The following is a 25623-nucleotide window of genomic DNA, read 5'->3' on the forward strand; positions in this document are numbered from 1 at the left end:
AGCTGAATAACATCCAGACTTGGGCTGACAAATGGCAGATAACATTTGTGCTAAGTGCTAGGTAATGACTATCTCCAACAAGAGGAATTCCAGCCATCTCCCACTGACCTTCAATATCACCACTATCACTGCGTCTTCCACCATCAACAACCTAGGGGTCACCATTAACCAGAAGATTAACTGGATTGACCATATCAACAGAGTAGCTTATGAGTGGCTCATCTCCTGATCCCTCAAAGATTTTCCATCATTTACAAGGCTCAGGCCAGGAGGAGTGTGATGGCATACTCACCACTTGCTTGAAAGGGTACAGCCGTACCAAGAAACTAGACATTATCCAGGACAGAACAGTTTGTTTGACAGGCGCTCTTATCATTGGACTCAATATCCATCCCCTTCATCACCGATGAACTGTGGCTGTAACATGCATGATCTACAGGATATATTGCAGCAACTCACCAAGGTTGCTTTGACGACATCTCCCTCCCTCTGTGAGCTCTAACACAGAAGGACAAGAGCAGCAATATTGTGGGAACTCCATCACTTCCAAGTTTCCCTCCAAGTCACATACCATCTTAATTTGGACATATAGAGCTGAATCTTAACCCCCAAAAATGGGTGGGTTGGAGTCAGGTGAGATGTTAACTTTAAAAATCTCAAACCCGACCCCAACCTGCCTTCAACCTGCCCACTTCCAGGTTTAACAGAGGTGAGACAAGGGGCGGGCAACCAATCCGCTCCCAAGAGGTGGCTTGGTCAATTAAATATTTTAATGAGGCTGGCAGCCTCTGAGTTAACCCTGGCCGACCAGGTTTCCCAGGCCTCGGATCCCGGCAACTGAAGGGAGGCGAGGACAGCTTCGGGAAGAATGTAAGTGATTGCCCCCAGCCCCCAAGCTCCCTCACAATCCTATCAGACCCCAGCCACCCCGGGTCGGGGATCAGCCACCTCTCTCCATGCGCCCACTAGCAGCAGCAGGCGGCCTTCCGGGCGGAAAACCTGTCAAAACTCCACAGCATTTCTAGGTTTCCCGACAGAAACTCTACCCCCAGCCCATGTAGCCCGCCCCGTCAAGATTCAGCTCATACTGCTATTGCTTCATTGTTATCTGATCACTATCGTGGAATTTCCAAACAGCATTGCTGGAGAATCAGCATCATAAGGACTGCAGCAGTTCAAGGAGAAAGCTCATTGCTGCTTTATCAAGGCAACTAGGGATGATCAATAAATGTGGCCTTGTTAGTATTGGCCACAGTCTTTTTGCTTTTCCTGTGCATGTGTTGTCTAAAGAAACTAATGGAACAAAGTCCCCCTTGCTGTATATTTATTCAGACACTAAAAGAACTAGCAGGGTTTTTAAAAAATGCATTCTCGCCATATGGGCGTCACTAGCAAGGTCAGGATTTATTGCCCATCCCTAATTGACATTGAGAAGGTGGCAGAGGTGGTTCTTCAACCACTGCAGTCCATGTGATGAAGGTACTCCTGGTTTCTGCTGGAACAAAGACAATGTGGTGATTGTGTGACTTGTAAAAACCAAAGGATTTTCCTGCAAAAACAATGTGTACTGCCATGTAATAGTTATAGTACTGGACTAGCAGTCATGAGTTCCAATGTCACCATGGCAGTTATGAAAGTGAATTCTATAAATCTGGTAATTTGAGCAAAAAAATGACCTCAACATCTGCCAGACTGTTGTAAAAACCGAGCTGATTCACTACTGTCCTTCAAAGAAGGGAACCTGTCACCCTTATATGCTCCAGTACAATATGTGATTGACTCTTAATGATGTCTGAGGAGACCCAGCAAACCATTCAGTTGCCAGGGAAACTGGGAATGGGCAATACATGCGGCCTTGCCAGTGTTGTCCACATCACAAGAATGAAAAAGAAATTCACGTTTATAAAGACAAATATGATACTTTAGCAACAAAGATGATTCAAACATATTAATGAGAGGTTTGTGGATAACTTAGATGGAATTAAGGATGAATTCAAGTATGAATATGATTAACTGCTGTAAATAGCAGCTTGAAGTAGGAAATTAAGCATGATTATGCCCTACTGCAAGCAATCACTATCTACACTTACAACGATGACTTATTTTGGCACAAATGGGCCACTGGAGATAAATATTGATGCAAGTCTAGTAGACGTAAGAGTCTTACTTGTGAAAAAAAATGAACTTGGTGCAGATAGGCCTATCATCTATTGTAGTAATTCATTCAATTTTACACATCACAATCTTTTGATCACTGCATTTTCCAAGACACAGTCTAAACTTTTTTTTAGGACCCACTGCTGGTTGATGGAAGACCTGTCTTATGACAATCATTATCTATTGTCTTGCATCTGACAATTCTGTGGACTATTTGTCACAACACTCAGATCCTGATGCTGTAATGAGACATTATTTGGAGAGCTGAGGAACTAATTTTATAGCTCAACTTTCTACACTCAGCAACAACTTGTATTCATAAAGCACCTACAATATAGAAAAACATTCAAGCGGCTTTACAGAAGCGTAAAGGAAAACTGTCTTTCAGGCCAAAGGAGATATTAGGAGAAGTAACCAAAAGCTTAGTCAAAGGAGAATCCTAATAGACAAGAGGGAGGCGGCGAGCCAGGGGGTTTATAGGGAGAAATGCCAGAGCATGAGGCCTAGGCAGCTGAAGACCCAATTGCTAATAGTGGGGCAAAAGGAGCGGGTGCAGAAGAGTGTGGAGTCAGTGGAACTGAGAGCTTAAGGGAGGAGGAGGTTATAGCACTGGATAAAGTTACAGAGATAGGGAGGGGTGAGGCCATGGAGGAATTTATGCGCAAGGATGAGAATTTTAAATTTGGGGTGTTAAAAGTTTGGAAAGCAACATAAATGAACGAGGACAGGGATGACTTGGCACGGGATAGGATTCGGACAGCAGAGTTTTGGATCAGCTTAAGTTGATGGAAGTGGAGGATGGGAAGTCAGCCAGGAGAGCACTGGAATAGTCGAGTATAGAGTTGACAAAGGTATGAATGAAGTAATCACTTAAGGCAATTACTCTAACTCAGGGGTGCCCAATCTGGACCTTTTTTTTCTGGTTAGCCAGATTGCTTATATATAACCCATTTCCATGCTTCACGTCTCTAAACCAAACTGCTGAGAAATCTACACAAGTACAATATGGAGTGTATACTCTCTTTCTCTAGGGTCACATCCCATTTACCGAAGTACAGAAAGCTTTGGCATAGGTTGGTGAGCAGCAGTTTAGGGACCCTCAGATGTGGATATCTGTCCCTCCTGCTCTCACTAATAACCAAGTTGGCTGGTTAGTTATGCACAGTGCCCTGTACTGCAGACCTGCATTCCCCAAGTACTGAATTACTAAATCTGCTACAGAAGGTCAACTTGGTTTAGGGTTGCCAATTCTGATTGCATATATTCCAGGTTTCATCACAAAACCTCCTGCTGCCAATTGCCCCGCCCCCAGTCACCCAAAACATTCCACCTTCCCACACCAGTTGGAAAGCGAAAAGACTCATTACCCAATTGGTTAATTCTTGACTGTCAGCCACACAGCCTTTTTTCCCCCACATTTCCAATATTTTTAGAACTAATAAACAAGTGCTCAAAGAAAATGAAAAAAAAACCTTTTTTTTTAATGCCCCATTGATTTTTTTCCAGGTTTCCTCGCAGCAGTGTCCCGGAGATTAATCTTCAATTACTGCAAACTCGAGGTCAATTCTGGAGAGATGGCGACCCGAACTCAGTTCCAATCTATCACTGCCAAGTGATTCACCTTGGTGCCAACTGGACCTCACAGAGACCTCACTTACCTCCCTGCATAGAGGATAGGATAAATACGCAAGCATTTTATGAAGGGTTACCATGTATGACCACTGCCAGCCCTCCAAATTATACGGATCTGGAAAAAAAAATCCTGTACATGGGAACGTATGTGATTGTCATCACGGCCAACCATAATTAACGTACATCATCCATCTCAATCCAATAAAACGATAAGATTAACACAAGCACCAATAGTCGCCGTGCGAGAGGCGGGATTTCCTGTTGTCAAATTAGGCTGATCGACCACAAAAGCAACCCAACCCAGCAATACTGCACAAACACACAGCCTCAGGCTATTTCTTGAGTTGTCGGTTCACGGACAAGCTTGGGCGGAAGGTTAGGTTTCTGGAACAACAACAACAACAACAACAACAACAAAGCTGCTGCTGCATTTCCTGGGGAGAAGTGGCTCTGATCACAGAATAGAACGCGGAGCAGTGGAAGGTTCTTAGTGAGAATGTAACGCTGGAGATAGCCGTTCTATTCTGGACTGTTGGGCAGGGGGAACCTTCGAGCAGTAAAGGACGAGGCTGCTCCTGGTGTTTTAAATTGGCGCCGGCTCTATTTTAATTGCAGGCAAGTGACGGTTGCAACCGGCTTGGCCTATGTTGTCAGTACCGACAAGCCGGAATGAAATCGTTCTCCTTTCTTCATTACATCCAAATCTTTAGCATTTTTTTTTCTTTTTACCAACGTTTCCCCCACCCACAAAATGTTATCAAACATATCTTATAACAACCACCCCTGATATTTCTTGTATTTGTCGATTTAAAGAGAGGGAGGAACAAAAAAAGGATGTAAACAAACTCTTGCTGAGAAAAGAGAAGTGCATTATTACCCAGGACAAATAAATGGGGTATTTAAATAACTGCCCATTTCAGGGGGAATTTATAACATTTTGGTTAAAATCGTTGAGCAGGTTATTGTGACCCGTTAAAACCTGAGAATTTGTTTTATTGTTGTTGCAAAATTCAGCACCTTTTATAATAATATTGGAAAGTGACCCACGAGAAAAACACATATGACGTTGAGCAGGACTTCGAAATATGGTTGGTGGGTGATACAAACCAGCTGATTTGTTTCTCCCCACCCCCTTCTTCTTCGTCTGGCGACCAGTGGGATAATTTCTGGGAAAGGAGATGTTTTTTGGTTGGTTTGACGTTGTGTTGCTGTGTAAGAATCTGGGAGCTGTGACCTGGATTTAGCCTATCCAGCCGTTGGAAGAGAGAAAGAGTGGAGAGAGAGAGAGAGAGAGAGAGAGGGTGGGAGCACAAGGCAAGCGCTCTGTAAACTGAAACCTCAGGCTTGTCTGGGGAACTGCAGGAGGACGGCAACAACCCGGGCTGTCCACAGGCAAACATCCACACGGACACCCCCCCCCACCCCCCCCCCCTCTCCCCACACACACACACACACACACAGTCCGACATCCTGGAGACACTGCAAAAAAAACAACAAAACAAAACAAGACCGTTTCCAGTTGGACTTGCATCTGCCCCTGAGAGAGGTAAGAAAGCGGCTTCAGCTCGTTTTACTTGCGCAGCTTGGAGGAATTGGCTGAATATGTTCAGCCTGTGTGCAACTTGTTTCTCCTCCTAAAGTTAAGTGAACATTTCGGGGTATTTTATATATTATTTGAAACATTATTTCGTCTGTACTTGGCAGTTGCCTGGGATTTGCTTTCGGTTGAGTTGAATTCTGGTGTCTGCTGAGTTTTTGTTTGCAATGAGCTGTTGTATTTCGGTTTTATTTATGACCAAGGCCTAGGGAGAAAGATGATCCCACCCCCCCCCCCTCTCCTCAACCGGCGGACAACGTGGTGAAAAATGAAAGTCACTACCTTCCACCACACCCCCCCCCCCCTTCTTAATATATTTTAAACATATGTAAATATATATTAGCAAATCCTGCTCGTTTGTCAGTGCAGAAGAATTATGCTTTAAAGTTAGGGTCCACACAGCAAAGATTTTTAAAAGGAAAATGACAGCCCTTTTGAAACTTGAGGTGTTTGCTGTGGTGGCAGAGACTTGGATCTCTGATCTGGCCTCTAATTGTGAAATAACTCCACTGGAACATTTTTTTAAATTACTGTTTCTTTTTAAAAGACTTAAAATCATATAGTGTACTTTAAATTTGAAGTTGCTGTATTTTCTTTTGGGAATTAACTATTTATGCAAATAATATACAAATGCATACCAGAGCTCGATTGAGCAATTGATTGTGGGAATACTTTCTACTGTAAGTGGTGGAACAGACCTAAAAAGAATGCTGTGTTGATCGTTACTAGTCCACCCCTGCAAAAATGTTAATTATGGGTTTTAATATAGTCTGTTAATTTATCCCTTACTCGAACACAATTAATACATTTGTGAGGTTATTTTATCGTATGGCATTTTATTTATATTTTAATGAATAGAATTGTCATTATTGGACTGAGAATTTGACTGCTCAGTCAATGATAAGGATACACTTTAGCCATTGAGTGGTAATCTTAGTAAATGTTTACTTCTGAATTAATTATTGTAGTTATATGGATATTCTCCTTCTATTCTTGACTTATACAGTACTAATGCTGGAGTATGGACTATATCACTGAGCCTACTAGCATAGGGAAATAATGCATGCGTACAACATGTTGTTAAATGTCCAGGTGATTTCCATGTGGTCAACAGATATTCTAAAGCTTTTTCATAAAAGCCTCTGGCACTTAAATATTTTATGAACTCATAAATTAGTGAGACAAATAAGTTTCTTAGAAACAGAAATTAAACCGATCATACGTTGCTCTGACATGCACTTGCATTTAATTCCTGTTACTGGATAAGGCCAGATGCAGATTATCTGAAAAGGGTGTCTGGTCCAGAGAAGAAAGACCATTCTGAGCTTTCTTTTATCCCCACTCAACACACGTGTTATACAATTTGTGTACACTAACTAGAGCACTGAAATCTGTCTGCAATGACGACCTTCAGAGCAGACTTAAAATGGTCTTAATAGATAGGTAGCTTCTTAATGTTGGATTACATGGCACTGGAAGAAAAACGAGTGTTGCATTTACATAGTACTTTTATCACACCACTTAAGGATCTCAAAGTGCATCAGATGCAATCGGTTACTTTTTGGAGCGCAGTGACCATTATGTTGGTTGGCACATCATCTATGCTGCATACTGTAAGATCGCACAAACAGCAGTAAGAAGAATGTCCAGCTAATTTGTTTTTGGTGGTGGTGTTTGAGGAAAGAGTATTGGGAGGACACCAGGGATGTTCTCTGCTCTGAGTATGCCATAATGTTTTTAATGCTTACTTGAATCTCCAGACTAGGCAGTCTGGGCCTTAATTTGGAGTGCCAGTTTATTTTATGTGCTTAAATCCTGAAGTACGGCTTGAACTGCCAGCCTTCTGAGGCTAGAGTGCTACCAAGTGAACCAAGTTGTTGTTGTATGTTAATGGTAAAGTGTTGTTTAGGATCAAATTCTCTATATTTATTTTCAAAACTTCGATTTCATTCTTGAAGGTGGTTTTTCCTGTGCCACTTTAGGTAATTATCAATTCATTGTTTTACAATAAATGCACTGTACAAAGATAACAGAACAGTTAATGGTTTAAAATAGGGATATTTGTACATCTCTTCTGCCTTCCACTCTATCTCAAACCTTCACTTTTGTTCTTTCCTCCCCTCCACCCCCTTACCTGCCTCTACACTTGTTTAAAAACCTGTTACATCTCTAACTTTTTTACAGTTCTGGCAAAGGGTCATCGACCTGAAATTTTAATTCTGTTTCCCTCTCCACAGATGCTGCCTGACCTGTTGAGTATTTCCAGCATTTTCTGTTTTTATTTCAGATTCCAGCATCCGCAGTATTTTGCTTTTATATTTATATATTTTGAAATTTAAAAAGAGTACATTTACATGCTTTTGAGAATATATATATCCTGTACACTGAGCTGCAGTTGGAATAGGCAGATTGTCCTTGGGGATACAAAATGATGTCAATAATTGCTACTTATTTTCTTTATTTTTAAGTTAGGAATGAAACTATTTTTACATTCATTTATAGATAAAAATATTAATGTTAAACTTTCAAACATTTTTAGGTGGTTGCGTCAAAGATGATGCATTAGAGATGTTTTGATTGGTATCCTTCAGTCTGTGCAGGATACAAGTTTGTATCCACCAGACTGAGTTATTTGTCAAGTGTAACTCTCTCAAATATGTTAGTAAGGAGGATTATGCAAAAAATGAACTGTAAAGCTGAAAAGATAGGCAACTGTATAATCATTTTCATTAGCTCCAACAAGCTTGGATTGCACACCATGTGTGTGTACAGAAATAGTTTTGTAGAACCTTCAGCTCTTTGTGCAAAAATATACACCTAATGTTGAAAAGGGGAAACTGAGGCCCATTGTTGAGGTGTGAGATTAAGGCCAATGAAATCTCCATTATACTTTGCATTTAAAAAATATATATAGGCTACCTAGTGCTGGATATTATTTGTAATGATTTACAACTTGTGTCAGCTGGTCCTATCTCCTTTGTGCTCTGAGGGCCAGGTACAGTGACTGATGTGATTGTGAGGCTGTGCTGGGGAGAGTGGGGAGGCTGCAGGTGAATTGGAATGCACAGATGCAGTGTCTATTTAGTTGCTGATCTTGTAAGATGACTGGCTTGGTAGTGCTCCAGGTGGATCGTCCAATCTAAATTGTATGCTTTTTTTTCTTTGTTTGTAAATGATGTGTGCAGATATTTATATAAGCAGTAAAATTGCACAATTTGTGATCCAATCATCCAAAAAGAAGAAATGCATCTGCTACTTTACTGTGTTTATCCGTGTGTGTTTTGTGGGCCGTATGTCATATATTAGATTTTTTTTTAATGGAATTTTTTTTGTGGTTGAGATAATTAATGTAGATTGTGGAATGACTTTTCATTTCAGGCACCTGGTGCCAGCACCAAGTACTCAGTCAGAACTCTTTTGTGAGAAAATTAAAACATTAAATCGTGTCCCCCCGATCTGGGGGGCGCACCAAACATTTCCAATGCCCTTTTTTTGTGTTTTTTTTAAAAGTTTTTTTTTGGCACTAAAATCATATTTTTTTTTTCCTCCAAGTGCCCCCTATAAAAGGGGAGAAATTTTTGAAATGTTGCTGTAATAACTGCTTGCAACCAGAGCCATCAGAAATTCATTTCATCCTCAAGTAGAAATTGACCAATGTGATGGCTCAAAGTCAGATAAAGGATAAAGGGTGGTCAGGTGCAGAGTAAATCTTCTAGTCTGCTCCAACAATATGCATTCATCTAATCTCCGCCTCCTGTAGAATGTCTTCTACACTAGTGTGACCTTTGTTTTCTGTTCCTTGAATAGCTCTCCTCATGGTCTTAATGAGTAAGACTGCTAATTTATTGCTGGGATACTGCCCATTTGAACTGGGTTGCATCGATCCAAACTTGTGACAAGTAGTAGTACCCTTATGGCCAGCAGAGAGACAAAACTTTCATCACATCAGTTTTGCTGGATTTGAAGCCAGAATTAGAGAGGACACTATTGACACCCACTGCGACACCGTTATTTTCCCTGAAGTTTTGGATACTTTACGGACCTTGTATATGGAAGATTGAGGCCCACTAAGAGTGTATTCTGTACAGTAAATGGTGCTGAGTCCAGCAGAAAGGAGTGGGCACGCAGTAAATAACATCTGTTTGCTATTTGAAGAAAGCCTTGTCATAAGGCTTTTGGTTCTAGGAACATGGGAAAGAAACCTATCACAGCAGCACCAAATGAGCGAATTTTATTTACAGCGTTACTTTGCTCAATTATTAATTGAAAATGATGGCAACATTATAAATATTTTTTATTAAATCTGAAGGGAAAAATAATTTTCTTATTGTTAGCACCGGGTGTAAAATTTGAAACATAAGAATGTAAAATAGATGTAATAAAAATGGTAACTTCGTGTTCTGCAGCTGATCCAGAATATTCAGTATGCTGGATTGAAGTAATCAAGATCATTACGTACTCTAGGAATTAAATATAGGTTCAGGTAGTTAGTTATACTGAAGAGTGAGACCATTGTGCATACTCTGTTCCTTGGTGTATTGCATAGAGGAGGTTCTTGTGTGTCAGTTGTAGTTGAATAAAGATTGTGAAGATGTTACTTGTTTTTAATTTAGGAGTGGGAAATTTTCTTCTGCTTAAGAGAGCAGTTATGCCTTCTTTTGAAGTATTGAAAGAGGGGCCCTTGATAATGTCATAAAATCATAGAAATTTAAAGCATGGCAGGAGGCCATTTCGGCACATTGTGTCCACGCCAGCCAACAAAGCTATCCAGCCTAATCCCACTTTCCAGCTCTTGGTCCATAGCCTGTAGGTTACGGCACTTCAATTGCACATCCAAGCACCCCTTAAATGTGGTGAGGGTTTCTGCCTCTAACGCCCTTTCAGGCAGTGAGTTCCAGACCCCCCCCCCCCCACCCCATCAAAAATTTCCCCTCAAATCCCCTCTAAACCTTCTACCAATTACATGAAATCTATACCCCTGGTTGTTGACCCCTCTGCTAAGGGAAAAAGGTCCATCCTATCCAGTCTCTCTAGGCCCCTCATAATTTTATACACCTCAATAAGGTCTCCCCTCAGCCTCCTCTGTTCCAAAGAAAATAAATCCAGCCTATCCAGATGGGAATGAGGTTCATGTCCAAAACTGTAAGGCCTATTGCATATCCACTTATATTAAAATCATGTTAATGTATCTCAAAGTAGTGCATTATTTTAACTCCAATAAGTGATGCTTGATCCATCTGGATTTTATTGATTTCACAGTGCATTGATTGTCCATGTTGACGAGTGAAGTGATTTGTCATTGCCTTTGACATGCTGATAGGGTTACTAGGTTAATATTGTCACATGTTGGAATTTCAGGTGACTGTCTTTGGTGAGGCTTAGCTATCATCATCAAGTTCCATTTTGAAATGTTTTCCCAAACTATGACTGAATTATAATTTTGGTCTGTTGTTTTTGTTCTTGCACTGATTTATTCTCTCTCTCTATATTTTCAAAGTCCAAAATGTGGGAAAATTAACAAAAATTGTGATACTCTGTGCATTAAATAAATTCTTAAAACACGACTGAAGTATAGTATAATTTTAGCAAAACATCTAGATGTTGGTTGGCTCGGGGTGTGTGATTGAATCTAATGGGGCAGTGTATGGAGTAAATGTATAGCAGTTGAAACAAAACCAAAGAAATTATGTTGTATAGTGTTGGTCTTAGGAGCTACTTTGAAAGCTGAGCAACTTTCTAAATGTAAAATTGGAGTATTGGTACCTTGGGTCTTTTCAGAAGAGAACAGATCCAGACCAGAGGTGCAGTGTTTTCCATTACAGTCATGGCAATCTGTTTGCTTTTGTGATGTAATTTTTCCTCCTCTTCATGAAATGAAATTTAAAAAAAAAAGAGAAATGTCTGAATTGACCTCCAATTCTGTGGCCTTGAGGTGATTCATTGCTTGTGCAAACTGAACCCTTCATTCGTTCATAACACATGGTTGATACTGCAGGAGCAGTAATTGTTTTTACTCCAAAGAATGGCATTAACTTTCAATGGAATGTGGCTGGCCTGATGTGCAGGGAGACAAATTAATTCTGTGTGAAGCTATTTTTTTTTGGAAATATGTATTGTTTTGACTATGCTTAAAATAAATAGTGTTCATAGAATTTTATTATAAATTTCATAAACTCATTAATTTTTCTTTTGCAAACACTAGAACGCTGCAATGGCCTCCCTCTCTGAGCAGGTGCCATGTTAGTAGGCTAACCACTGCTTGTTAGGAAACTGAACACTGCCTGCTAGTCCACTTTACTATAGGGCAGCGGTACTCAAAGATTTTGTACTGAAACATTCTAAAAAAACGTTGAATGGAAATTTCTATTCAGATGGTGGCGTAAAACAGGCAGTAGCAGATCAGCCCCCTGTTACACCAGTGTTGTCCAATAAATTAGCCACTAGTCACATGTGGCTAATTGTGAATCCAGATATGGATAATTACATTTCTGATTCTGATTTTAAAAAGAGTAATATACACCATGTCTATTGTGTGCATTTGATCTCAATGCTATATATTTGCGCGGCATATGCATGTATATTTAACCTTTTGTGTATTCGTTAAAATGATAAAACCCAAAACCGAATGTGAGTTTTATTTGATCATTGAGTGCTTTACTTCCTTGGTTACTGAATGGTGGTTGATTGTTTAGTAAATATAAACATGTGAAGTATATTTACCTGTATTGTGAATGTGTGCGTGTAAGGTGTTTTCTACTAAAAGCAGTGCCTCTGGCTAAAACAGTGTCGTCGTAGCCACACCTGTGACCAGTTAGCAATTTCTATTGGGTAATACTGCTTTTTGCAGCCTGTCAGATTGAGTTCAATGGTAAGGAAAGTCAGGCGGGGTGTATAACAGGCGGCTGATGCGCTGTCCTCCATTTTTGTGCCACCCGCTGAAGTTTAAAGTTGCATTCAGTATTTATGCAAAGAACAAGCAGTTTTCATTTTTCTCAGCTAAGATAACATATACAGTAATAATGATACCAGTTTCAAACTGGTACCCGTAGTATAACCACGGAACCAGACAAGGCTCAATCTGTGGAAGATGATAATGGCACAGTTAAATGGGCATTATTAGTATAAGTAACCCCCTCCTGCAATAAAAATCACTATGGCTTGGCTTGGAATCTAGGCCCTAGATTTAACTGTGTCCCAGACATTCGCTGATCATTATTACCTTGCTCTGTGTGCATTTAAACCGTCCTAGTGATGAGTGGGCCCCACCACCATCTGCTGCAGCGAGAGCTGGGTGAGGCCCCCAGGGCAGCAGCAAATAGACCCACACCAGGAGTGCTGCTATTTCAGGCATCTCTCCGGCAGCCTTCATACGATCCCGGCCTGTCCTTTGCGGGTGCCTCAATTTATGACTCTTGTCTCTGCTGTTGTAGGAGCAGGAGGAGATTCGGCCGCTTGGGCCCTGACATCGTGGATCCACCTTGGCCCTGGTGGCTGCTGTTATTGAAACACAAGCCCCACCGGCCGCATGTGGCTCCCACTGACAGCGCGTTGCCAGCTACAGATAAACAACAGCAAGGTTCACTAGATTGCGTTCATTCCTAGGTGCAGGAGCAGCCGTGTATTAAATGCACCCAACTTCTGTTTGTAGACCTAGTGTCCTCTAGTGTGCCGCCCCCGATAACCTCATTTCATCGCCCCCCCCCCCCCCACCCCACCCCCATCCCTAGTTTGAGACCTTCTGTGATAGCTCATAGAATTATAGAAATTTACGGCACGGAAGGAGGCAATTTCGGCCCATCGTGTCCGTGCCGGCCGACAAACAGCTATCCAGCCTAATCCCACTTTCCAGGTCATGGTCCATAGCCCTGCAGTTTACAGTATTCAAGTGCACATCCAAGCACCCCTTAAATGTGGTGAGGGTCTCTGCCTCTAGCTCCCTTTCAGGCAATGAGTTCCAGACCCCCACCATCCTCTGGATGAAGAAATTTCCCCTCATATCTCCTCTAAACCTCTTGCCAATTACTTTAAATCGAAGGCCCCTGATTGTTGACCCCTCTCCCAAGGGAGATAGGTCCTTCCTAGCCACTTGATCTGGGCCCCTCATAATTTTATACACCTCAATAAGATCAACCCTCGTCTCCCCTGTAGCAATAGAGATATGGAATACTTTGATGGTAACTTCTGCATATTTTTTCTCGGATCTGATTTCCAATTAGAAAACTGTATCTGGGAGAAAAGAATTGTCCAGTAGAATCATAACAGCACGGAAAAGGGCCATTTGGCCCGTCGAGCCCGTGCCGGCTCTCTGCAAGAGCACCTCAGCTGGTCCCACTCCTCCACCTATTTTCAGGTACTTATCCAATTCTCTTTTGAAAGCCATGATTGAGACTGCCTCCACCACCCTTTCAGGCAGTGCATTCCAGATCCTAACCACTCGCTGTGTTTTTTAAAAAAAAAGTTTTTTCTGATGTCGCCTTTGGTTTTTTTTGCCAATCACCTTCAACCTGTTTCTTCTGGTTCTCAACCCTTTTGCCAATGGAACAGTTTTTTTTCTATCTACTCTGTCCAGACACCTCATGATTTTGAACACCTCGATCAACTCTTCATCTTCTCTGCTTTAAGGAGAACAACTCCAGCTTCTCCAATCTGTCACTTAACTGAAGTCCCTCATCCCTGGAATCATTCTCGTAAATCTTTTCTGCACCCTCTCTAAGGTATTCACATCCTTCCTAAAATATGGTACCCAGAATTGGACACAATAGTCTAGTTGAGGCCGAACCAATGTTTTATACACGTTAATCATCCTCATTTCCTTGCTTTTGTACTCTACCTCTATTCATGAAGCCCAGGATCCCGTAAGTTTTTTTAAAAACTGATTTCTCAACCTGCCCTGCCACCTTCAACGATTTGTGCACCTATACCCCCAGGTCTCTCTGTTCGTGCACCTACTTTAGTATTGTATCCTTTAGTTTATATTTCCTCTCCTCTCATTCTTTCCATCAAAATATCACTTCACACTTTTCTGCGTTAAATTTCATCTGTCCGCCCATTCCACAGCCTGACTCTGTCCTTTTGAAGTCTATCACTCTCCTCCTCACTGTTCACTATACTTCCAAGTTTTGTGTCATCTGCAAATTTTGAAATTGTGCCCTGTACACCCACATCCGAGTCATTAATATATATCAAGAAAAGTGGTGGTCTTAGAACTGACCTCTGGGGAACACCACTATATAACTTCCTCCTGTCCGAAAAACAACCGTTCACCACTGTCCAGTCTTTTTAAAAAAAAAAAGTTGCAATTTTGTTTCTAAAATTGCAAGAATGTTTTTATTTTCATTGTTGACCAGTCGTTGCCTTCACAGAGTGTGCCACAGCTTCGGTTTGTTTAGTTTTAGACTTAGTGGGAGATGCGAGGTTTAAGTGTCCTCGGGGATTTGGCGATTCAGCGTGCTAGTGTCCACCTCAGTGTTACTGATGCATTCTGGAGTCCAGTACTTGGTTGAGCCTTTTCACTTCAGGTACTATACAGTACACATTTGGGAGTGTGTGCAGTATGTGCCCCTCCCCTCCTCTCCCCGCCCCGCCCCAGACCTGAGAGAGACGCAGGTCTGCACAGGGGACACTTTTTGGATGCATTTCTAACATACAATGGTGGCTTATATAAATTTAGTGTTTCAAAAAATGTGTTATAAATGTTTCTTGTTGTAGAGAAGCAACATCTATGCAGAGAAGCAAGATGGCTACTAAAAACACCCAAGAGAACATTTTTGTCAAGCATTTGATTGGTTGACTTTGTGGTTATTGATAGTTCCTGATAGCTTTGTAAAACATTTGAGTTGTTTTACATGGTTGTCTGTGTGTAATTGTTAGTTTTTCCTCCCTATCTACAGTTGTGTGCATCAGCGTTTTAAATTTAACATAGATTGGCTCGACTAACACACTATAACGGGTGACTTTTTGTGCTAAGTCATATTTAGAGTGTGACTTAGTCATTTATTGTGTGATACGATCTATAAGAAAGGCATTTAATTATATCAATGTTTTTGAATCTCAGCTTTTGATAGGAACTCTGGAGCTTTAGCTAAAATAGTTATTAAAAATATGATCTTTTTAAATTGGGTGTACTGTAACCATTGTCTTTGGTCCCCGCCGCAAACTGCGTTACCTAGCCACTGACTCCATCACTCTCTCTAGCATCTATCTGAGGTTAAACCAGACTACTCGCAACCTAGGCGTCATATTTGACCCTGAAATGAGCTTCCAGCCACATATCTGCAGTATACCGAGGACCGTCTATTTCCATCTCTGTAACATCGCCCTTCTCTGCCCTTGCCTTTCTGCCCTTGCCTTAGCTCATCCGCTGCTGAAGCCCTCATCCATGCCTTTGTTACCTCTAGACTTGACTATTCCAACGCAACTTGGCTACCTGTGTCCTAACTTATACCAAGTCCCGATCACCCATCACCCCTGTGCTCGCTGACCTACATTGGCTCCTGGTTAAGCAACGCCTCGATTTTAAAATTCTCATCCTTGTTTACAAATCCCTCCATGGCCTAACCCTTCCCTATCTCTGTAATCTCTTTCAGCCTCACAACCCCATGAGATGTTTGCGCTCCTCAAATTCTGCCCTCTTGAGCATCCCCCTGATTATAACTGCTCAACCATCGGTGGCCGTGCCTTCACTGCCTAGGCCTAAGCTCTGGAACGCCCTCCCTAAACCTCTCTGTCCTCCTTTTAAGAAGCTCCTTAAAACCTACCTTTTTGACCAAGCTTTTGGTTGTCTACTGTAATTTCTTGTGTTGGTCGGTGTCAAATTTATCTGTTTTGTCTTATAACTGCTGTGAAGCGCCTTTGGACATTGTACTTCGTTAAAGGCGTTATATAAATAAAAGTTGTTTGGCTAAACATCAAATTAGACATATCACTGAGATTGAGAAATCCTCATTATAAAGAGTGCTTCAGAACTGCAGGAAAATTGTTTTATTATATACTTTCAGAAATAAATTATGTTAATATAATATTCAGTGATAATATTTCACGATACATAGAAAACCTGTACATAATAAAAATGCAAAAATTTGACTGAAGAAGTGACAGAAGAAAAATATCTCAACTTTCAATTTTGACGATTGAAATCCCACAGTTTACTTTCCAGTCTTCCAGAACATACCTGTGTTTGGCCCATGAGGAGGGACAGGCATTTTGCTGCTCGGCCTCAATACTGCTTCAAACTGGCTTGTAGAAGATACACGAGAGTTGGCTTCTTGGTTTACCCCCACCACGTAAAGGAATCCAAAGTATTCATTTTTAACCCGTGGCTCCTTTTTAGGTCCAAAAATGGGGGGGTGAAAGCATGTCAGAGTTATCCTTCCCCTTCCCTCCTAGATGTATCTGAGCATATTGTTATTGCAAAGACCCTTGTTTTCTACTGCTCTTCTGAAGGTGATGATTTGTACTGGTTCCACAGGCACAGTCAGCAGGCTGTATAACTGAGCTTGATGTTGACTTCATCTAACGATCTCACACGTGCACATCCATAGTTCAGAGTAAGATGATCAAGACTAGGAACCCTGGCTTTTTTTAAAAAAAAGTTCTCCAAATGAGATCAAGTAACTTGCTCCAGACTGGAGTTAAAAATGGAACTTTTCACATTTGTATGGCTCTATCATATCTCACTGTCGTTCTCATTTTGTGGTGTCACTTTTCTTCGCTCTTTTTCAGCTCACTGGGGAGCAGAGAGATGCTTCATTTGATTTGATATGAGAAATTATTGTGTTCTACCCTCCTGCTCAGAGTGCACGGTTAGATTATACTGTAGGATGTACTATGGTAGAAGCTGATACAATCACAAAAGTGTTAAATCACAAATATTACCACAAGTTTGATGAGATGAATCTCGAAGTACCTCTGGGTCGAATTGTGAGGCCGTGTAATAATAGGTTTTAGAAGATCTGATGAGACTCGTTGATTGTGGGCTAATTATTCCACAGGACGCACTGGTTCTTGTGCTGCTGACGGGAGGGAGGGAGGAAGTGGATGGTTGGGGGGCGGGGATGGGAGGTGGAAGGCGGTGGACAGGGTACATTTTTATATTGAAGCTGCAAAACGGATGAATATTTTTAATTTTGTGTCCAAACCTTTGGTGATCAGGGTATAGTTGTGAAGACCTTTGCTTTAGAAGATTAATTAAGCTGGTGGGCTGGAGCCCAGGATGGGGTCTGTAGAAGTTAAAATGATCTTTCCTCATTTTAAACTTTCTTACGTTTGGTATTCTTGTAATTCATAATCTTACTTTTTGGGATATTGGCATTTTATTTATGAGCAGGACATTTCGCATTCTTTTTCTAACTATACATTACATAGTAGTAATAACGGGATTGATTTATGGGTCCTGAAATACACATGATATGATGCAGTCTGGTCTCGGGACTGCATATTTGCATTTATAAATAAGTGTTCCAAGGCGCTTCAGAGGTATAATTTTTTTAAATGGACATCAAGCCAAAGAAGAAGATACCAGGAGGGATTACTAGAAGCTTGGTCAAAGAGGTGGGGTTTAAAGGAGGAAAGTGGGGTGGAGGGGGCTTTAGTATGGGAATTACAGAATTTGAGGCCTAGGCAGTTGAAGGCACGGCTGCCAATGATGAGGCGAAGGGACAGGGATTGTACAGGAGGCCTGAGTCAGAGGAATGGAGAGTCTGAGGGAAGATAGGGGGTTGTAGAGCTGCAGAAGTTTAGAGATAGGGAGGAGTGAGTCCACAAAGGGATTTAGAGATGAGAATTTTAAATTTAAAGCTTTGGGGGCTGGAAGGTGATGTGAGTGGGGCTTGAGACTAGGTAAGGTGCAGGTAGCAGAGTTTTGGATGAGCTGAAGTTTATGGAGAGTGGAGAATGGGAGGCCGATCAGGAGCATTGGAATAGTAGAGTCTGGAGGCAACAAAGTCACAGATCAGATTTTCAGCGGGAGATCTTGCTAAAGGAGTTCAGAAGAGATCTTTAAGGAGTAGTCGAGCTGGAAATGTAAAGAGTTGTCATTCTGACATCATTTCTAAAACTGTACTGTGTAAAAGTGAAAGTGATGTGGTTTACTTAAGAGTGTGCACAGAGCAAGTTCGCTCTCTATACATCTAACTGACAAGCTCTTGGAATTGTTGCAGCTAGCCAAGGGGTGGGGTAGGGTAGGGGTCACAGGCTCTGCGTGGAAGGCTTGAGTGGCAGATCTGATTAATTGTGGTGGAGCCTTTGTCCCAGAGGACATGGCAATAGCTGTCGCTAGGCTAAAAGAAGATAGGATCGGTGTGTTGATATGGTTCATTTGCCTGCTTTTTCCTACCCCGACTCAGCAATTAGCTCAAGAAGATCAGGTTTTGTGTTCAGGATTAACCGTTTCTTTCCACTGTTCCACTGCTGAAAGCATTTCAGATCTTTGCTGGAGCTTTTATTGTTGCAGTTGAACTCCATTTGTTAGCCAGCAATGATTATTACAAATAGGGTAAGAGAAAAGTATAGATTTGTTTGGTCTGGGGATTCTTGATTTTTAAAGTTTAGATTTTGTTTTGTATTGTATAAGGATCCCTGTTTTTCTTCCGTCTTCTTCCTCATGACCGAATTCTATACCTGTACTCACTGAGCAGGTAGGATTCTCCCGTGTCATTACTGCCAGCCACAGTAAGGTTTCCACACTTTGCACAACGTTTTCCTTCCTCCCTCCCTGCTGCCTCTGCTGCAGCCGCCTATTAATCTAGAGGCTTGAAGATGGCAGTGGATGGAAAAAACAGTTAAGTCTAACACTTCGATTTTAACTCCCGTACCACTTTGTTTCTGAAAATCTATAAGCACTACGTTCTCTCTAGCTACCCAGTTAGCTACTACTACAAAATAAAATGCTATTATATTTACCAAACATGACTTGCCTTTAACAAATCTGTGCTGGCTGTCTTTGAATAACCCAAACCTTTCTAAATACTGGCTAACTTTATCTCGAATTATGGATTCTAAGAGTTTGTCCATTACACTAACTGGTCTACAGTTACGCAGTTCATTCTTCTCTGCCTTCTTGAACAAGGGTGTTACATCGGCTACTCTCCAGTCACATGGCATAACTTGCACTTTTAAGAATTGAAAATCCATGGCCAGATTCTCTGCTATTTGCCCTCTTGACTTTTCAACAGCCTGTAGACTGATCCATCTTGAGTTTCGCCAATCCTTTCCGAACCAATTCCTTTTCTACAATTATCTTGAATATTTATTCCATATCCTTCTCGAGTACACCAATGTTCTCAATTCCATCATCATTTGTAAAAAGCAGTGTGAAATATTATTTATGCCATATTTCATCAACAATTGGACCCCTTCCTTCATCCATGAATGGTTCCTCCCATTCTTTAACTTTTTACATGGCAACAGAAGTCCTTTTTATTTCCTTTTTATATTATCTGCCAGTCCGTTTTTAATAAAGTAATCCTAACAGTGGGTTTTGTTTGTTTTGAATTTTGTGAAGTCGGAATTCCTGACTCTCTAAACTGTCGACTTCCGGACCCAAATGTATGGCAGCAAATCACTGTGATTGCTTTCAGAGCATCTGCTCCTTCTTTGGTTGCCACTCAGGCACTCCAAACAGAATTTGCCTTGGGTCTGGCTTCTTTTGGGACTTACAATAAGGAGCAATGATGGCATACAGTAACAGCAGTTGGCTAGTTTCCTCTAGTGCTAGCATCGTTGTTGCACAAATAAAAAGTCAAATATCTTCCGCAGTGGTTTAATAGTGGATGGTCGTGTGGAACCGAGCCACAGAGATCAGAAGTAGAAAATAAAAATAACTAATTGATGTAGTGCCTTTCATGTCCTGCGAATGTTGCAAAGTGCTCATCTAGTGAATTAATTGATGAGCGATATGATGAATAGCAGTTTAGTCACTGTTGGTATGTAGGCAAACAAGGCAACCAATTTGTTCACGGCAAGATATCATAAATTATAAATTAGATGAATGACCTGTTAATCCTGGTTTTGATTCCCAGTATGTGCCTGAGTTAGCTATTCTCAGTTAGGCAATGGTAGGATTACTACATATAGTCAGCACAGTGGGGTGAAGGGTTTGTATTCATAGTATTCTCTCTATATAATGATTTGGACTTGGTTATATTCTCCCACAGTCTGCTGATGCTCTGTTTCTGCTCACACGTGAAGGATCGCTATCGTACTTGGACAGTGAAGGGCAGCTAGTATCTATGGGACTATACTCTCGCATGATTGAGTGGCTTCAAGCTGGGGGAGGGGAGGGGGAATAAGTCATGTGGGCCAAATGCTGTTTTATAACTTCAGCCCTGCCCCTGAGTGCCAGCCATTCTCTAGACTCGTACAGAGCAAAATCACAGAAACAGATGTTTACCAAGACTAAAGGAGAAATGTGCACAGAGGGATGATTTCTCTTTCCTCCCCCATCCTCCCAACTTTGGCTTTTGATTGTTGCCTGTCTTCAGAGAGAGAGAGAATCTTGATTCTGCACCTCACTGGCAACTGTGTTTTTGAAAGGCGGCCGGGCTAGCGGAATTCATTGTTGAGGAGATGGGACTGAAATTTAACCGATATTTTTGAATTTCGCACTGTGCCGAATAATTTTAATTCAGTTGGCTGGAATTATCTCGATGAACTATCGGTTGTGCAACTGCAGATGTGAAGGAATTAGCTTGCACTTTGACTACTTCAAGTTTGTAACCTCGGATTCCAGACAGAAACTCTTTGTCTCCCTTAGCTCTTCCTCCAACAATTTAAGGACCGTTAAAACTTTAGCTCTGCACCTGCTAATTACTATTTCTTGATTCAAACTGTCCTTTCTTTTAGTCTTTTTGCTCCCAATCTTGATAGTGCCCTGCACTGTGCTCCCTCACCCTTCAGCTGGGTTTCGCAGTCATAAAAAAAGAAATGTTGGGGGAGGCTATGTGAAGCTGACTTGTGGTGTGTCTGTATCCATCATGTAAGAGGCCCGAATGATATTGCAGAATAGATTGTTGGCAGTGTTTTACTGTGATGTACATATTTTCTAATAATACGGTACCAGCCTGAGTTCTATTTTTTCCTCCCTTAGGAATGTTGGCAACAAACAGCAGTACATTAGCGCACATTTACCAGCCTGAGTGTTTCTGATCAATGAATATTAAAGCTTGCAATCAGATTTCATTTACTAATGGGTTGCCTGTAGTTTGCTATTAAATAATTTTTAGCTGCGAAGTCAATTTTTTAATCGTATTCATTTTTATTATGTAATCCTTGTGTTTGGAAGGCAGGGCCAAGCTATCCAATTGAATTCCCATGAAGAAATGAGGTGGAGAAAAATCTGATTGAAACCGTCTCTTTTACAAGGTGGCAGTTAGCAGCTAGTGTAAGGTGGACCTTTATTTACAGTTGCATTGTGGACAAGTCTGGCAACTAATTTGCACACAGCAAGATCGCAAATGGATGAATGGTTCACTGTTTTTGGTAGTGGCTGTGAAGAGGGAGAAATATTGGCTGGAACATGGGAGACCTCATGTGAGACCTCCACGTTCTTTCAATAGTATTGTGGGATTTTCTACAGTCATCTCAGCAGGCAAACAGGGCCTCCATTTAATATCTCATTCAAGAGATGGTATTGCACAATACTGCAGCACTCCTTCAGTATTGCACTGAACTGTCAATCTAGATTACATGCTCAAAACCATAGAGGGGTTTGAATCCCCACAGTCCTCTGATTCAGAGGCAAAATTGCCACCAACTGAGCCAAGCTGACACATGGGACTCTCAGGAGCAGGAAGTTCCCAGGAGCAAGAACCTCTGATTTCCCCCACCCCCATTCCTTCATCCAGGAATGCTGAGGCCAATTACAACTATTTTGGTAGAACATAAAATCAAATGCCCCCGTTTTGGCAAGGGCACTGGAACCCACAAATTAACAATTTAAACTTTAACTGTGACTTGCATCAAATTAAAATTTGGTTGCCGGGGGTGATGATGCACTCCAGTCCCTCCAGTGTCCACCTTTCGCAGAAGGCCGCGAGCGTACTGGTGGACATCGTGTGCTCCATCTCCAGGGACACCCTGGCTCGGATGTAACCGCGGAAGAGAGGCAGGCAGTTGGGCTGAACGACCCCCTCGACCGCCCGCTGCCTGGACCGGTTGATGGCCACCTTGACCGTGCCCAGGAGCAGTCCTACGAGGAGGCCTTCCGACCTGCCCGTTCCGCTCCGCACAGGGTGTGAGGCCAATTACAGTGTCTCTACTACCACCCCAGCTGAAACCAGTTAACTCCGCACAGACCAGCAATCAAACCCTGGACCCTTGCTCTGCATGATACGATGCAGTGCATTAACCTACCGAGCTATAGATATTTTGCTGAATGTAAGGCTGCTACTCTTTTTAAAAAAAAAATATATATATATATATTAGTAATCAGCGAAAATGCTTCATTATTTTTTAGTAAATTTGACACAAATTCCAGGCAATGAATGTTGATAGTAATTGAGCCATAGGGGAAGAAAACAAAGTGCATGAGACAGAGCAGGAAGTTTCCTGGTTCGATGCCTGGTCTGTGCTGAGATAGCTGATCTCAGCTATGTTGGTGGTGGAGACACAACAACTGGTTTCAGCTTCTCTGGGCTAAGAAAAGTGAAAAATCACAGCAGTTTCTGCTGAATGCTGTCCAGTGACCCTTGTGATGACTATTACCCATGAGTTATTTACAGCACAATGATTTGGACCCATAGGGCTGAATATTATCTCTGAGACGGGGGGTGGGTGGGTGGTGAGCAGGGGTTGCTTTAAGGTTGGGAAAACCTGGAATAACGGGTTTATGCAGATTTTGCCGAATTTAACAACAGGCCCTGATTAGCATTTTTTTAAATTCAGTTTCCCGGCCGCAGCTGGGAAGAGGAGGGAGGGATCGGAAAGGCCAGAATTGGGTGGGGTGAGGGGGTGGGTGGGGAACGGTGGTCAGATGGATGGAGAAGATCAGACGCCAGGTTCAGGGGATATCAGAGGCCAGAGGGAAAATCGGATGATGGGGTTGGAGGAAAAAGGGTGGGGAGGAGGGGTGGGGGTGTCTGATCACTGGGGATGGGTGAAGCAGATAAACTGGATCCAGCAGGCAAGTAGAAAACTTCCCTTCTGTGTCCAGCAGTCCTCTCCTCCCTTTAGCCACTGGGTTTACCCGAGGCCCGGGAAATTTGGCCAGCCAGATTTAAATTTAAAATGGTGGTTAAATATGAGGAACGCAGCCTCATTATAATATTTAAATTGCCAACCCACCACCTTAGAGCAGGTTGGTTTCCCTCTCCTGTCCGGTCTCCGTTCAAACTGAAAGTGGGTGGGTTGAGGTCGGAATTTGGATTTTTAGCATTTTAACATCCATCCGATCCAAACCCACCCTTTTTTTGGGGGTTAAAATTCTCCATCGTTTTTCTTTCTAATGTCGCACACAACAGATACCAATAAAGAAAGCTAAAAAGATTAAAAGAAATGAGAGAGTGTACAAAAGTCTTGAGTAAATATATTGGGCCTGAAATTCAGTACCGATGGAAAGCTGGTGCGCCGCCCAACATTTTGTGGTCGTGAGCGCTGAAATTTTTTCGTGGCTGGGCCACCCCATATTCGGCTCCAAAAGTGAACAAATGGGTTCCAGCGCTAATGAACCCTCCCAAAGTGGATTTTTCAGCGGTGTGGCTGTCTTAATTTGAGCGTTATCACCACTGGGAAATTCAGCATGCAGGTAAGGGTTTCTAACGCGCCAGTTGCTCCCTGGCCTTTTTAAAGGTCAGGATTTGCAGCAAGACCCTTAGGGGGGTGGGAAAACATAGAAACATAGGGCCCAAGTTGCCACACAATAAAAAAACGGGCGTCCCTCCGAGCTGGGCGCCCGTTTTTCGCGCCACAAAGTGCGCCTAAAGAAACCCTCCGTATTCTCCACCTCCCTGCAGGTCCTCTGGCCCTCGGCGCGGCGCACCAGGAGCTGTAGGGGGCGGAGCTAGGACCCTGCGCCGAAAACAGTGCCGGGACCTCTGCACGTGCGCGCTACAGTGGGCACGCAAGTGCAGTAGCTCCAGGCGCCCGAAACTGTGTGGGAGGGCCCCGAAGCACGCAGCCCCTAGCCCTGGCCGAATGGCCTCATTGGGGCTGCGTGAATAAGGCTTCACCCACGGCCAGCTCCTGCTTCCTGCTGACTCCCGCTCCTGCTTTCCTCACCCCCCCCCCCCCGGCTCGACCCGCCTGTCGCTGCCGCTCCTGCTTCCGCGCGCCCCCCCCCCCCCCGACTCGACCCGACTGCCGCTCCTGCTTCCGCGCGCCCCCCCTCGCCCCCCCGACTCGACCCGCCTGTCGCTGCCGCTCCTGCTTCCGCGCGCACCCCCCCCCCCCCCCCCCCCGACTCAACCCGCCTGTCGCTGCCGCTCCTGCTTCCGCGCGCCCCCCCCCCCCCGGCTCGACCCGCCTGTCGCTGCCGCTCCTGCTTCCGCGCGCGCCTCCCCCCTCCCCCCCCTCCCCCCCCTCGCCCCCCCGACTCGACCCGCCTGTCGCTGCCGCTCCTGCTTCCGCGCGCCCCCCCTCGCCCCCCCGACTCGACCCGCCTGTCGCTGCCGCTCCTGCTTCCGCGCGCGCCCCCCACCCCCGGCTCGACCCGCCTGTCGCTGCCGCTCCCGCTCCCACCCGACTCTACTCTCGCCCCTGGACTGGATCCGACCTGACCTCCCTCCCTCCACCTCACTCCCTCCACCTCTCTCCCTCCCTCCACTGCCGACCTGAACCGAACCTCTCTCCCCGACCCGACCCAACGCTACCTACCTCTGGTGCTGGGGACGGGCCCGGCCCGTTCAGCCTTCGGTCCCGACGGCAAACCGCTTCCTAAAGGCCTGCCTGAAGAACTTTCACACAGGTAGGAACATGGTTTATTTAATCTTTTCTTTGCTTATAAATGTTTATTCAGGTTGGATTTATTTGTATAATATTTGTATAAGTATAAATAAGGATTTATTGTAAAATTTAATGACTTCCCTCCCCCCCCCCCCCCCCCCCCCCCCTCGTTCCCTTCGCCTAATTTGTAACCTGCGCCTGATTTTTTTAATGTGTAGAACAGGTTTTTTCAGTTTGACAAAAATCTTCACTTGCTCCATTCTAAATTAGTTTGGAGTACGTTTTCACTGTGGAAACTTTGAAATCAGGCATCGGTGGCTGGACACGCCCCCTTTTGAAGAAAAAATTCTGTTCCAAAGTAG

The 25623-nt window shown here is 43.1% G+C and overlaps 1 protein-coding gene across 4 annotated transcripts in view; it reads left to right on the forward strand.

The window, feature by feature from the left end:
- Positions 1 to 4083: 4083 nt before the first annotated feature.
- The window catches only part of LOC139248576 (ETS-related transcription factor Elf-2-like), a 170540-nt gene continuing 149000 nt past the window's right edge, over positions 4084 to 25623 (forward strand). For 3 of the 4 annotated variants that reach the window (XM_070872155.1, XM_070872156.1, XM_070872157.1), the window contains exon 1: positions 4085 to 5335. The gene's annotated coding sequence lies outside the window, so the exon portion shown is untranslated. Of the gene's footprint in view, positions 5336 to 25623 lie in introns of all 4 variants that reach the window. The other variant, XM_070872158.1, reaches the window with a different exon arrangement.

This window comes from Pristiophorus japonicus, chromosome 2, assembly GCF_044704955.1.
Source record: "Pristiophorus japonicus isolate sPriJap1 chromosome 2, sPriJap1.hap1, whole genome shotgun sequence".
In the NCBI taxonomy this organism is placed as follows: domain Eukaryota; kingdom Metazoa; phylum Chordata; class Chondrichthyes; family Pristiophoridae; genus Pristiophorus; species Pristiophorus japonicus.